We start from the raw sequence: 13,248 nt of genomic DNA on the forward strand, positions 1-13,248 counted from the left end.
CTTTGACCTCATCCAGCCCAAACTGCTCCTCTCTGACGGCTGTAGCAGACGACTTGTGAGATCAAGGGTCATCTCAATGGATCCAGTCTCAGCGAAGGGGGTGGAGTATGAATTAATAGTCGAGTCTGCGTCACAGTTGTGGTTGTTGTTATTGTATTGGGGCACAACAGTAACCGATCATCCAGAGCTCTCCCAGAATGCTCAGTGCACCAGCCTGAGCAATTGGCAGTTATGGTTTAGTCACTTGTATTCAAGCAATCTTTCTCAAAGGGACTTTATACTATCTGGTTATCATAGTGTCCAGATAGTCATTTGAACATTCTCGTGCTCTACAAACATTCCAATTGTTTTGTTTTGTTTTTATTTGTTTTATCATCTGGCTTTTTTTTCTCCTGTTTTTTTCTCCTCTTCTCACCAAAAGGCCTGAGGATTGTCTGTAGTTTATTTAAAGGGCCTGGTTGCTGGATTCTGCACCATTCCTCTTCCACCACCTCTAACTTTCTCTGCATGGTTTGTGTGTCCGCATGCTTGTCTCTGTCCCTGTAACTTATCTGCACAAGAAAAAAAGCACTGAATGGACAGAATTACGTTTTTATTACAGCATCAGCATTCGGGAGCGAAGCATGACACGAGAACTTGTTTTTTTGCAACCTCTTTTTCCCCCACAATTGACGACGAGGAAGAACGGCACTCCGTGTTGGTGTGACAGATGTGCTTTTTACATGTAAAAAATATCAACAACAAACTGAACGACTTTTAATATTTTACAACATCTTTATCGAGCACTTGTGACATACAGACAATAGATTTTTATTGTATTTGTGCACAAAAAAAACTGTTTTAGGGAAACTAAATGACAGGAGACAACAGGACAGACCAACTTATTATATCATTTGAAGTTGGGACGGGGAGACGTTTTGTTTTGAGGCATCTGGAGATATCAAAGGGCTCTGTCCAGATGAATGGTCTGTATTGTCGTCAGGGTTGTCCATTCCACTTCAGCCAGTAATATCTGTGACCACTGTGGTAAAAAAAGAACAGTTATAGGTTTACAAAATGTATGAAATGCATATGTTTTTATATTGTTTTTCTTTTGACTCTTGTTCTCTCCATTGTTACAGAATAGTACTTTTTTCTCGGGACCTTAGCTCTAACATTTTCTCTTTGACATCTACACTATAAAGTATAATGTTTTGGAAAAACCACTATGCCTTGTTGTTTTTTCGAGGCCCATCTTGAATCATGCATGAATCATACACCCAGATACTGACAAACCTCAGGACATACATTGTTTCAGAAATGAAATGCGTTAAATGAGTTAACACAAAGTGCCTTCATAAAAGGCATGAAACATCTATGTTGCTGAGTGCTTGGCATTTAGCATGTCTTAGCCGATCTGATGTTGCGGTCAGCTTTTTGTAAATAATAGTAATTAGATGCTTGCTTACATTTGTTCTATTTCACACATGTACAAGTGTATATCATACACGTGTGAATTGGAAATTAGTTTTTTGCATATCCCACTCTCCCCTAAGACACCCTCACGGCCAGGGATCAGCCATTATAGACGGCAACCCTGGAGCAATTAGGGTTAAGTGCCTTGCGCAAGGGCACATCAGCAGGTCTTTCACCAAGTCAGCTCAGGGATTCGAACCTGCGACCTTTTGGTTACTGGCCCAACGCTCTCATCCCAATCCACACTTCAACCGAAAGATGAAAACTAGTCGACAACCTGTTAGTATTTACAAAATTGTTCTGCAACCGCAACGAAACATCGATGTTTGAATAAAGGAATACCTTCTTTCGCCCTCAATCCCAGATCCGGGAGGGAAGGATTAATCAAATCAAATCAAATCAAATTTATTTATATAGCCCTTCGTACATCAGCTGAAATCTCAAAGTGCTGTACAGAAACCCAGCCTAAAACCCCAAACAGCAAGCAATGCATGTGAAAGAAGCACGGTGGCTGGGAAAAACTCCCTAGGAAAAACTCCTGAGAAAGGCCAAAAACCTAGGAAGAAACCTAGAGAGGAACCAGGCTATGAGGGGTGGCCAGTTCTCTTCTGGCTGTGCCGGGTGGATATTATAACAGAACATGGTCAAGATGTTAAAATGTTCGTAAATGACCAGCATGGTCAAATAATAATAATCATAGTAATTGTCGAGGGTGCAACAAGCACGTCCGGTGAACAGGTCAGGGTTCCGTAGCCGCAGGCAGAACAGTTGAAACTGGAGCAGCAGCATGGCCAGGTGGACTGGGGACAGCAAGGAGTCATCATGCCAGGTAGTCCTGAGGCATGGTCCTAGGGCTCAGGTCCTCCGAGAGAAAGAAAGAAAGAGAGAAAGAGAGAATTAGAGAGAGCATATTTACATTCACACAGGACACCGGATAAGACAAGAGAATACTCCAGATGTAACAGACTGACCCTAGCCCCCCGACACATAAACTACTGCAGCATAAATACTGGAGGCTGAGACAGGAGGGATCAGAAGACACTGTGGCCCCATCCGATGATATCCCCGGACAGGGCCAAAACAGGCAGGATATAACCCCACCCACTTTGCCAAAGCACAGCCCCCACACCACTAGAGGGATATCTACAACCACCAACTTACCGTCCGAAGACAAGGCCGAGTATAGCCCACAAAGATGTCCGCCACGGCACAACCCAAGGAGGGGGCGCCAACCCAGACAGGATGACCTCGTCAGTGGCTCAACCTACTCAAGTGACGCACCCCTCCCATGGACGGCATGGAAGAACACCAGTAAGTCAGTGACTCAGCCCCTGTAAAAGGGTTAGAGGCAGAGAATCCCAGTGGGAAGATTAATGAAGATTAATGAAACAACAAGCCAATAATCTCTTTTTCACTTACTTAATCCCTTACAGATCAGTGACTAAGGTCAGAAGGAAGGATGAATCTAAACTATTGGAACGGGCACCAGACCTGTACAGTAAGTATTTAGTATTCCGAAGAGAGAAACTGCCTTGACCGTACTGCCATGTACGGTAGCAGTAGAGGCTTAATGCGTCTGCATGCTTCCCAGCCAAAACAGTTTGGAAGAGTTTGTGCATATATTATGATTACATTTTGTGACGTTTTTGTTCGTTTTGGACTTCGGTAAGGTTGTTTTTCAGCAGTTCCAGCACACAACATTTTTTTGCTGAGGCAAGCCGAAGTCATTAGCCGAAGTCTACACCCCTTCATTGGTGATTGGTCAACAGTAGGGATTCTTCAATTAAATCTTTGTTGTCATTCAATGGAGGCAACTCGTTTTCATGCAAATTTGTTCATTAAGAAATACTGCACCAAACAACCTAGATGTAAAATTGGCAAAAACTGCAAAATAAATGACAGATTTCTTGAGGTATTCTGGATTCATTCTGACTATATTGAGGAAGTGTATACTTGCTACGGCGTCTCAAAATGGAAAAACTACAATTGGCACTTTTTTCTCATTTGTCAAGTGAAGGTCCTAGGCGCCAGCCGAACTTAAGCATGCGGACACATTTAGGTCCTAGGCTTCACAGTAGCCACAAGCAGACTTAGCCACCCATTTAGAAGGGCCAAAGGTCAACCCCAGTGTCCAAATAAACACAAGTGAGTCTGTGTTTGGAGGAAGTTGGAGGGGAACATTAAAAAAACACTCAAAACTAAAGCAGAACCAGGCCTGCCACTGGTCAGTCAAATAAACACAGGGAAAGAGTAAAAGTCCCTGTGTTCAGTCGTCCCCTGCCTATACACAAACAATGTCGCTGGTGTCGTCACTGTGAAGGTGGTGTTTCAATATTCATAAATCAATGGAGTTGGAGCATGGTGTTGTGGCTAAGGCAAAGAGACCTGGACACATCTCAAGCACCTCTACAAGAGCAGAGAAAACCGATACACGAGTGCCAATATTGACTCTCACGAGATGTGAAAGATGCCTGTCAGGAGGCTCCGCGACACCATGAGACTAAGAAAGACGCCATTAAATCGAAAGAATGCACTCCTTTTTAGGGTTCCTGGAGCCCTGGGACAAAGTAACGACTGGCCGCACTCCCAGCACGTAGACCCAACTGTCTCACTGCGAACTCCAAACGTCCCGTTGACGACTCCGTGTCATCCCACACCGCAGGCGGCTGACCTCTGCGAGCCCTGAAGGTCAAAGATGGACCGGGGCTTTCCCCCTTGAGTTACGACACATCTTGGAACCTAATATGGCCAGCCCACAAAATCCAAAATGGCCGCTTCTATCCTACAACAAAACTCCCCAGAACCACCCCCAAAGGCAGGGCTGCTGGTTTTGCAAAAAAAAAACAGCTATTTTCTCTCTAATCCCACAATGACAGTTTCGTCTGTGGTTATCACTCCCTGTTCCTCTCTATGTCTCGCTCTCTCTTTCTTTACCCATCCTCCAGCCTCCCAGCGTCAGTTGGCGCTGTCATTACCAGCTCCCATATTAGAAATGGCCTCGTCCCTGAACGTAGCTCATCCTCCAGTATTCTTTTTAATTGCAGGCCTGAGTGGCCGTGGTGCCTATGGATAAGGACGAGGACAGCTGGAGGATGACAAGCACCGAAAATTACAGATCACACTTATTGGAAACCCTAACCATGAGACCTACAGGCAATGATGATCCCATATTTATGACGGGGCCCCGATGGGAAATTTTTGTATCTTGTCCTTCACACACACACACACACACACACACACACACTGCTCCCCATGGGACAATAAGGAAGGATTTGTTATATAAGTTATATGGTGCGTCAGGCCAGAGGCACAGAAGGGATGGGCCTCCAGGTCACAGTGACTGTGGGAAGATGGACCTACTATTGCAGCACTCTCTCACACACACATTGCTCTTCTACTTTTGGATGGAACAGGGTTTAATGGTGTCCCGTGTAGATCAGTTGGTAGAGCATGGCGCTTGCAACGCCAGGGTTGTGGGTTTGATTCCCACAGGGGATGAGAACAAAAATTTATGCACCCAATACTGTAAGTCATTAAAATGTAAAAAATATAATGTGAGACGCTTTTCCAATGGTTGTTCATTCCCATAACCGGATGAAGCCATGCTTGTTTCCTGTTTTAGGATGAGGATTTCTTCAAAGTCAATATCAGAGATTCTGCATTGAAAGTGCTCCTTAGTCTGTGACCAGAAAACCTGCTTGTGTGTGTGTGTGTGTGTGTGTGTGAGTGCGAGCGCGAGCGCATACCTGTCTTTGTGCGTGTCCTCATGCTTCCTCTCAGGGGCGGTTTAAAGGACACACACAGAGGGAGTTGCCACCACTATTTCAACGTAATTTCCTGACATAGTGAGGAAATATACACTACCATTCAAAAGTTTGGGGCCACTTAGAAATGTCCATGTTTTTTAAAGAAAATACAATTTTTTGGCCATTAAAATAACATCAAATTTATCATAAATACAGTGTAGACATTGTTAATGTTGTAAATGACTATTAGAGCTGGAAACGGCTGATTTTTAATGGAATATCTACATAGGTGGACAGAGGCCCATTATCAGCAACCATCACTCCTGTGTTCCAATGGCACGTTGTGTTAGCTAATCCAACTTTATCATTTTAAAAGGCTAATTGATCATTAGAAAACCCTTTTGCAATTATGTTATCAAATCTGGAAACTGTTGTCTGATAAAAAAGCAATAAAACTGGCCTACTTAAGACTAGTTGAGTATCTGGAGCATCAGCATCTGTGGGTTTGATTACAGGCTCAAAATGTCCAGAAACAAAGAACTGTCTTCTGAAACTCGTCAGTCTATTCTTGTTCTGAGAAATGAAGGCTATTCCATGCGAGAAATTGCCAAGAAACTGAAGATCTGGTACAACGCTGTGTACTACTCCCTTCACAGAACAGCGCAAATAAAAGATTAGCTTGCTGGTTCTGGAGCTGGATTTGTTATAAGCATTGATTTAGGGAAAACTTTCCCACAAATGGAAACCACTGGCCTATCTTTGACTTCACCATCTATTTTTATAAATTGCGGCCGTGAATCCGCCATAGAAATAGTTCGAAAGAATGAGATGAAGCTCCGGTAATATGGATAACTATTGAAAGATAGCTGATATGCGTTTTTTTTACATTGTAATAGACACGGTGCAACATTTGGTAGGTAGGCTGCTGACAGGCTTCGGCTGTGGTACAGCAAAGCCAAGTCAGCCCTGCTCATGGTTTGCACAGGGGAAGTGAAATGCATGCTACAAATTAAATGTAACAATAAGTTTCTTGAATTTTCTTTTGCAGGTGCCTTTTCATTATCTGGATAGTCACTTGTGGTTTCTAGCTGATGTTACACCAACCAAAGCAGTGGAGCGCATAGTAAAGCAAAACTTTTGTGGTCAAAACCATTCCTCTTGGGGCGAAGGGGGGAGCGGGTTTGCAAAAATGCTATTGTATCACACAATTATACCATTTATAAAATGTTTTTACAGACTAGCTCAAATATATGTGAAAATGTACACATTTTCTGGTGCGTTTCATTTTCAGCACTGAAATGAAACATAGGTTAAAAATAATGTCATATCATAGGAAAAGACACCACATTCACAAGGATTTGCACGAAGTGGACTGTTCGGATTTTTCACTTCAAACCCAAATATATCATACTTTGACAAAAACTATGACTTATTTACTTAAAACTTGTTTGGGATAGGCGTGCCGCTAGCGGGACACCTCGACAACATCCGGTAAAATGGCAGAGCGCCAAATTCAAATTAAATTACTATAAATATTAAACTTTCATGAAATCACAAGTGTAATACATCAAAATAAAGCTTAACTTGTTGTTAATCCAGCCACCGTGTCAGATTTCAAAAAGGCTTTACGGCGAAAGCAAACCATGTGATTATCTGAGGACAGCGCCCAGCACACAAATGCATAACAAATCATTTTCAACCAGGGAGTTGCGACACGAAAGTCAGAAATAGTGATATAATATATGCCTTACCTTTGATGATCTTCTTCTGTTGGCACTCCAAAAGGTCCCAGTTACATTACAAATGGTCCTTTTGTTCGATAAAGTCCTTCTTTATATCCATAAAAACTCAGTTTAGCTGGCGCGCTTCAGTCAATAATCCACTCAGTTACCCTCCTTCAAAATGCATACAAAATGAATCCCAAATGTTACCAATAAACTTATCCAAACAAGTCAATCAACGTTTATAATCAAACCTTAGGTACCCTAATACGCAAATAAATGATACAATTTAAGACGGAGAATCGTTATTGTCTTTACCAGAGAAAAATACCAAAGAATGCGCTCTCATTCACACGCTTGGAAACACTACAGCCAAAATGGGAGCCACATAGAAAAACTACAATTTCTGGCTAATTTTTCCAAAAAACAGCCTGAAACTCTTTCTAAGGACTGTTGACATCTAGTGGAAGCCCTAGGAACTGCAATCGGGCACGATTTCGCCCTATTATAAAAGTGCCAGCCATTGAAATCAGTGGTAGGATGAATTGTTTTGGGGGATGGTTTGTCCTCGGGGTTTTGCCTGCCATTTCAGTTCTGTTATACTCACAGACATTATTTTAACAGTTTTAGAAACTTTAGAGTGTTTTCTATCCAATTATATGCATATCCTAACTTCTGGGCCTGAGTAGCAGGCAGTTTACTTTGGGCACGCTTTTCATCCAGACGTCAAAATACCGTCCCCTATCTCAAAGAAGTTAAATCGTGGTGCAACATCATGGGTAAGTTCTGGCCATTGTCTTTCAGCTCGAAAAAGTGGATTTCTACTGGTGTTGGCATTTACCACTAGTCTAAACACACAGCAAGAGAAGCAAACCCCACACTGTTTTTCAATACACAACACAGACCATCAGACTCCTAACATGGCCAATGGAAGTACACAGTATGGTGCATGGGTGCACTCCCAAAATTATTAATCGCAAAGGTTTCACCCAAATTCCATTGTTTTAACCTCTCTCCACTATATATGCATGTAAAAATGCATATTCAATAATGCCATTATATGCCAGTCATAAAAAAAGGTTTCACTTGTTTTCCCTCAATCTTCCTGTTTGAGAGACTTCAGAAGTAGCCCACAGCGCTAAAGCCTTATTTTTCACATTAACTCTCCACACACACCTTCTAAAGGCACACATGGAGCCAAGCCTATCTCAATTTATGCCTGTTGTGGTAGCCCAAATTATACAGGAAACACATCACCTTCATCCTCGATGAGTCCAAAAAAAATGGTGAGAGCGAAAGAAAGGAGGAGAGGAAAGGATTTACCCCCTCAGAGTAGTTTTCATTTTAAAATGGCTATTTTAAAATGGCTCACATCATTGATGCTGCAATTCCCCCAGTCTGAAGTAACCTTGGAAAAGGAAAATATTACCACATGCATTTGTTACACACACACACACACACATACGCACACACACACACACACACACACACACCCACACACACACGCACACACACACGCACACACACACACACACACACACACACACACACACACACACACACACACACACACACACACACACACACACACACACACACACACACACACACACACATACATATCCAACACCCCCACACCACATGCACCACCCAAACTAGACAAAGTTATTGTTTGCTTTAACAATAGCTATAATGATGATCTGTAAGGAAGTGTCTCTCATTGTTTTTGAAGGTAATACTTACTATGTTAAAGTCATCCTACTTTTGTTATTATAATGACAAACCTTTGAAAGTTGACTCCAAACTATTCATTCACAGGTTTTTCCCAGTTGACCATTTGAGCTGCTGCACATATTGCAGATTCTACATTGTTATTGCAGATTGTACCTTTAAGGGTATGATGACACAATGCAAGCTCAGGCCAAGATAAACGGGCCATTATTTAATTAATCAAAGAGGAGCATTGGGTGTGTTTCTTCTTCTCTATTTTTATTGCACTAGATGTTATCTAGATATAATCTCAAAAGGGTGCTATTCATCTTTCCTAATAAGAACGATGTCAGTGCATCGTAGGAAATACAAGATCTAGTAGATGTACTTTACGTGCAGAACTGTGAAAGGACTGAAGATCGGAATATCAATGGTTTCATTTTTGCTTGGAATGATGATATAAGAATTATAACATATCTTTACATCTTGGAGGGACTTTGATGGGGGTGGGTGCCACAAAAAAACGGAACTCGTCATGAGGGGCCGTAGTGACATTTTAGTCGTCCCCCTCGTGACAGCAAATAGGAACAGTTTAAAAGTGTACTTCCTACAATTATGCACATTTTGCCATGAGGCGTAGAGAAAATGTTGCAGTTTTAAAGCAAGTTTTCTGCAATTCTACACATTTCGCCATGGGGCGGAGAGAAGATTTAAGCAATTATATACAAAACATTAGGAACACCCTCCTAATCTTGTTGGATGCATTTGCTGTTTGTTTTTGGTTGTGTTTCAGATAATTTTGTGCCCAATAGAAATGAATGGTTAATAATGTATACATGTACTGTGTCAAAATGACAAGACATTATCCCCTAAAATGGGGGGGGGGGGACTATGTACAAAAAGTGCTATACTTTCTAAACGATTCACCCAATATGGATGAAAATACCCTCTAATTAAAGCTGACAGTCTGCACTTCAACCTCACAGTCATTGTATCAGAGCAAAAACAACAAACAAATTGTCACTGTCCCAACACTTTTAGTGCTCACTCTAGGTGGAATTCAGGGGATGGTATATGTTCACCACCATTTTATGATTTTCTTTCAACTTTCTCTAAATTGTTTTATTAAATTGTGTGAGAGTAACCAGATGGCCCAGGTGTCTAAAAGAAACCACACTCTTAAAACCACTTCAAAGACCGACACACACACACACACCAAGCTACCAGGCTGGGGCCTTGAATTGGAAGTTCAGTTCAGTTCGGTGGGTTATTTCCCCCATGGCTGCCTGGCTTGTCCTGGCATTCCTCCACCACTGCCTTTTTACAGCCATCTTTACAACCACTTTAGTGTTCTTAACTCATTTTGTTGTCCAGTTTAATTTCTCCGCTCGGAGAGTCAGCGGAAATCTCCCTGTGGTGGACTGAGGGGAAGGGAGAGGGAGGGGTAAAGAGGGGGAGGTTTGGCACTCCAAAGGATGAAGGGGAGAGATGGCTTTGGGGAGACAGGGAGAGAATGGGATGGGACACACATGTGCACACGAGCACACATGTGCACACGCAAACAGACACATACATAAACACACCTGTAGTGCTATATCGGCACCTCCACTGCAGAGTATGGTGCGAGAAAGAGAGAGGAATGGGGGGGAGATGGAGGATGGTTAGTGATCCAGTGTTTGGAGCTCCCTCCCTGGTCATCTCATCCAGCCATCTCTACGGACTCCTCTGTGCCCAAAGCCCAGTTTCCAGTACCTCATCACTTATCCGTTGCTCTGCCAATTGACAGGATAAGAGAGAGATTTAGCTGCTGAGGACTCTTTTCTGTTGGGATGTTTATGTACAACGTAAGCAAGCCCCACCTGGCTAGAACACTGCGATACACACAGCCTTTCACACTATCGTGCAGACCAAATCAAAACTCAGACAACTACTTCTCACATTGTCCTTTTCTGCACAGTTCCAGCAACAATGGTGGATGCGTAACCAGCTCAGTTCAGATCAGCAGTGTGAAAAGCCCTATAAGCATGTGCATTCACACACTGGAAACTGGCTTTTTGATCTGTCTTTACAATGGGTGAGGTGACACTAACCTCACACACACACATGCTTTGTCAGCCCGCCTTCTACCGATATGAGCACTACTGTCAAAGCACTGACACATCGCCTTAATGACATAACAGTTGTCACAACTAACCACCACGGTAGAGACAATCATCTGTCATGATACACAACACTCTCATAACAGATCACACAGACAAGACATGATGGTATCAACTCAACTCAGCTGCCAATGTTATTACTCATTTAGGTCATGTAATAACGTTCTCATGACACCGTTATCACATGGTAAAGTGCTAATATCAAAGTTTCGGATAGAAGCTCCTCATGCTAAGGGCCATCTGCAATGCAGAGTGCACACTAGACTATAAACATGGCCACAACGCATATCATTCGCTGGCTTCATCCAGGTCACGTATGCGTTTCTGCCACGTCATCCGGTCCTTCAGCTCTCCGGGACTCCAGAGTAGATTTCCGAGGGGGTTGCCAAACCACCGCTCCCCATACACGAGGAGCCGTTCCTGGGCTGGACCTTGGCCCGCCAGCCCCCCCCCCCCCCCCCCCCACAGCCCCTGGTCGGATGATGAGGGCCCTCTTTGTAGGGGATCAAAGTATTACAGATCCTGATTAAAGACGGAGGGGAGGAGAGGAGAGGGGGATAAGGAAGAGGAGAAGGGAGGGTGGAGGACAGAAACTCTGTCTATTCACTTTTGTCTGGGAGCTTGGAGAGAAGGTTTGGTGGGGCCGGGCGCTGCGGTCTGTTTTTTGAGTAGCGTCCACGGAATTCTGGAATTCCATGAGGTGGACTGGAGTGTGTAGCGGTCCTATCCGGACTGATTCCTGGAAGGCTCTGGTAAACATTGTGGCTGGCAGGAATATTTGGCACCTGCTCGGCACGGCATCGAATTAAGAGGGTGAAAAACGGCAATGATGTAGTGATTTCAAATGGTGTTGATATTATTCACACTAATCAGGATCTACTTAAGTAGGAATAATAAACAGTGGAGTTCTAGGCTGTGTGGGTGCCCACATGTCGAATGGTGCCTGGTAGGGTTAGTCAGTGGACTGTAGGCCCAACCTTGTAGCAGGTGCACCAAATGCTGTACTCTCCACTCACATATTAATGTAAGGGAAGACCCCCCTGAAATGGACAAAAATGAATGGGATCTTATTGGCACCGTACAAAACATACACACGATGTACAATCCCACTCATGTGGATGCCGTTTCATTCAAAACATATTGCAAATGTCATATGGCAAATGCCAAGTGTCACACAGCAAAAATCCAATAGATGGCAAGCGCACTTCACCGTAAATGTGTCTTATTGCAAATGCATCACAAGTCAAGACCCAAGAGTAAAATGTTGAAAATATGAAACCTCCTTAACCTGTTGGGGCTAGGGGGCAGTATTTTCACGGCTGGATAAAAAAATGTACCCGATTTAATCTGGTTACTAATCCTACCCAGTAACTAGAATATGCATATACTTATTATATATGGATAGAAATCACCCTAAAGTTTCTAAAACTGTTTGAATGGTGTCTGTGAGTATAACAGAACTCATTTGGCAGGCAAAACCCTGAGACAGATTCTGACAGGAAGTGGATACCTGATGAGTTGAATTGCCTTTAAGCCTATGCCATTGAAAAACAAAGGGGCTGATGAATGTTTTGGCACTTCCTATTGCTTCCACTAGATGTCACCAGCCTTTACAAAGTGTTTTGAGTCTTATACTGTGAGATCTGACCAAACAAGAGCCTTGGAACGGTGATGGCCCATTCGACACCTGGCGCGCGAGTTTATGTTGGGTACTCTCATTCCAATACGTTTTAAAAGAAAACCCAATCGTCCGCCTTGAATTTTATTCATGTTCTGGTTAAAATAGGCACTAGTGATTTATGCGATACAACGTTTGACATGTTTGAACGAACGTAAATATATTTTTTCCGTTCGTGAAGTGAAGTGAAGTCCGGCTGGCTTAGATCATGTGCTAACAACACGGAGCTTTTTGGACATAAATGATGAGCTTTTTTGAACAAAACTACATTCGTTATGGACCTGGGATTCCTGGAAGTGACATCTGATGAAGAGAATCAAAGGTAATGGATTATTTACATAGTATTTTCGATTTTAGATCTCTCCAACATGGCGGTTAGTCTGTATCGCAAAGCGTATTTTTCTGGGCGCAGTGCTCAGATTATTGCAAATTGTGATTTCCCAGTAAGGTTATTTTTAAATCTGGCAAGTCGATTGCGTTCAAGAGATGTAAATCTATAATTCTTTGAATGACAATATAATATTTTACCAATGTTTTCTAATATTAATTAATTATTTTGTTGTGCTGACTTGACTGCCGGTTATTGGATGGAAACGATTTCCTGAACATCAACGCCATAGTAAAACGCTGTTTTTGGATATAAATATGAACTTGATAGAACTAAAAATGCATGCATTGTCTAACATAATGTCCTAAGAGTGTCATCTGATGGAGATTGTAAAAGGTTAGTGCATAATTTAGCTGATTTTATGGTTTTGGTGACGCCTGTCTTTGAATTG

This window comes from Salmo trutta, chromosome 24, assembly GCF_901001165.1.
Source record: "Salmo trutta chromosome 24, fSalTru1.1, whole genome shotgun sequence".
Lineage (NCBI taxonomy): Eukaryota > Metazoa > Chordata > Actinopteri > Salmoniformes > Salmonidae > Salmo > Salmo trutta.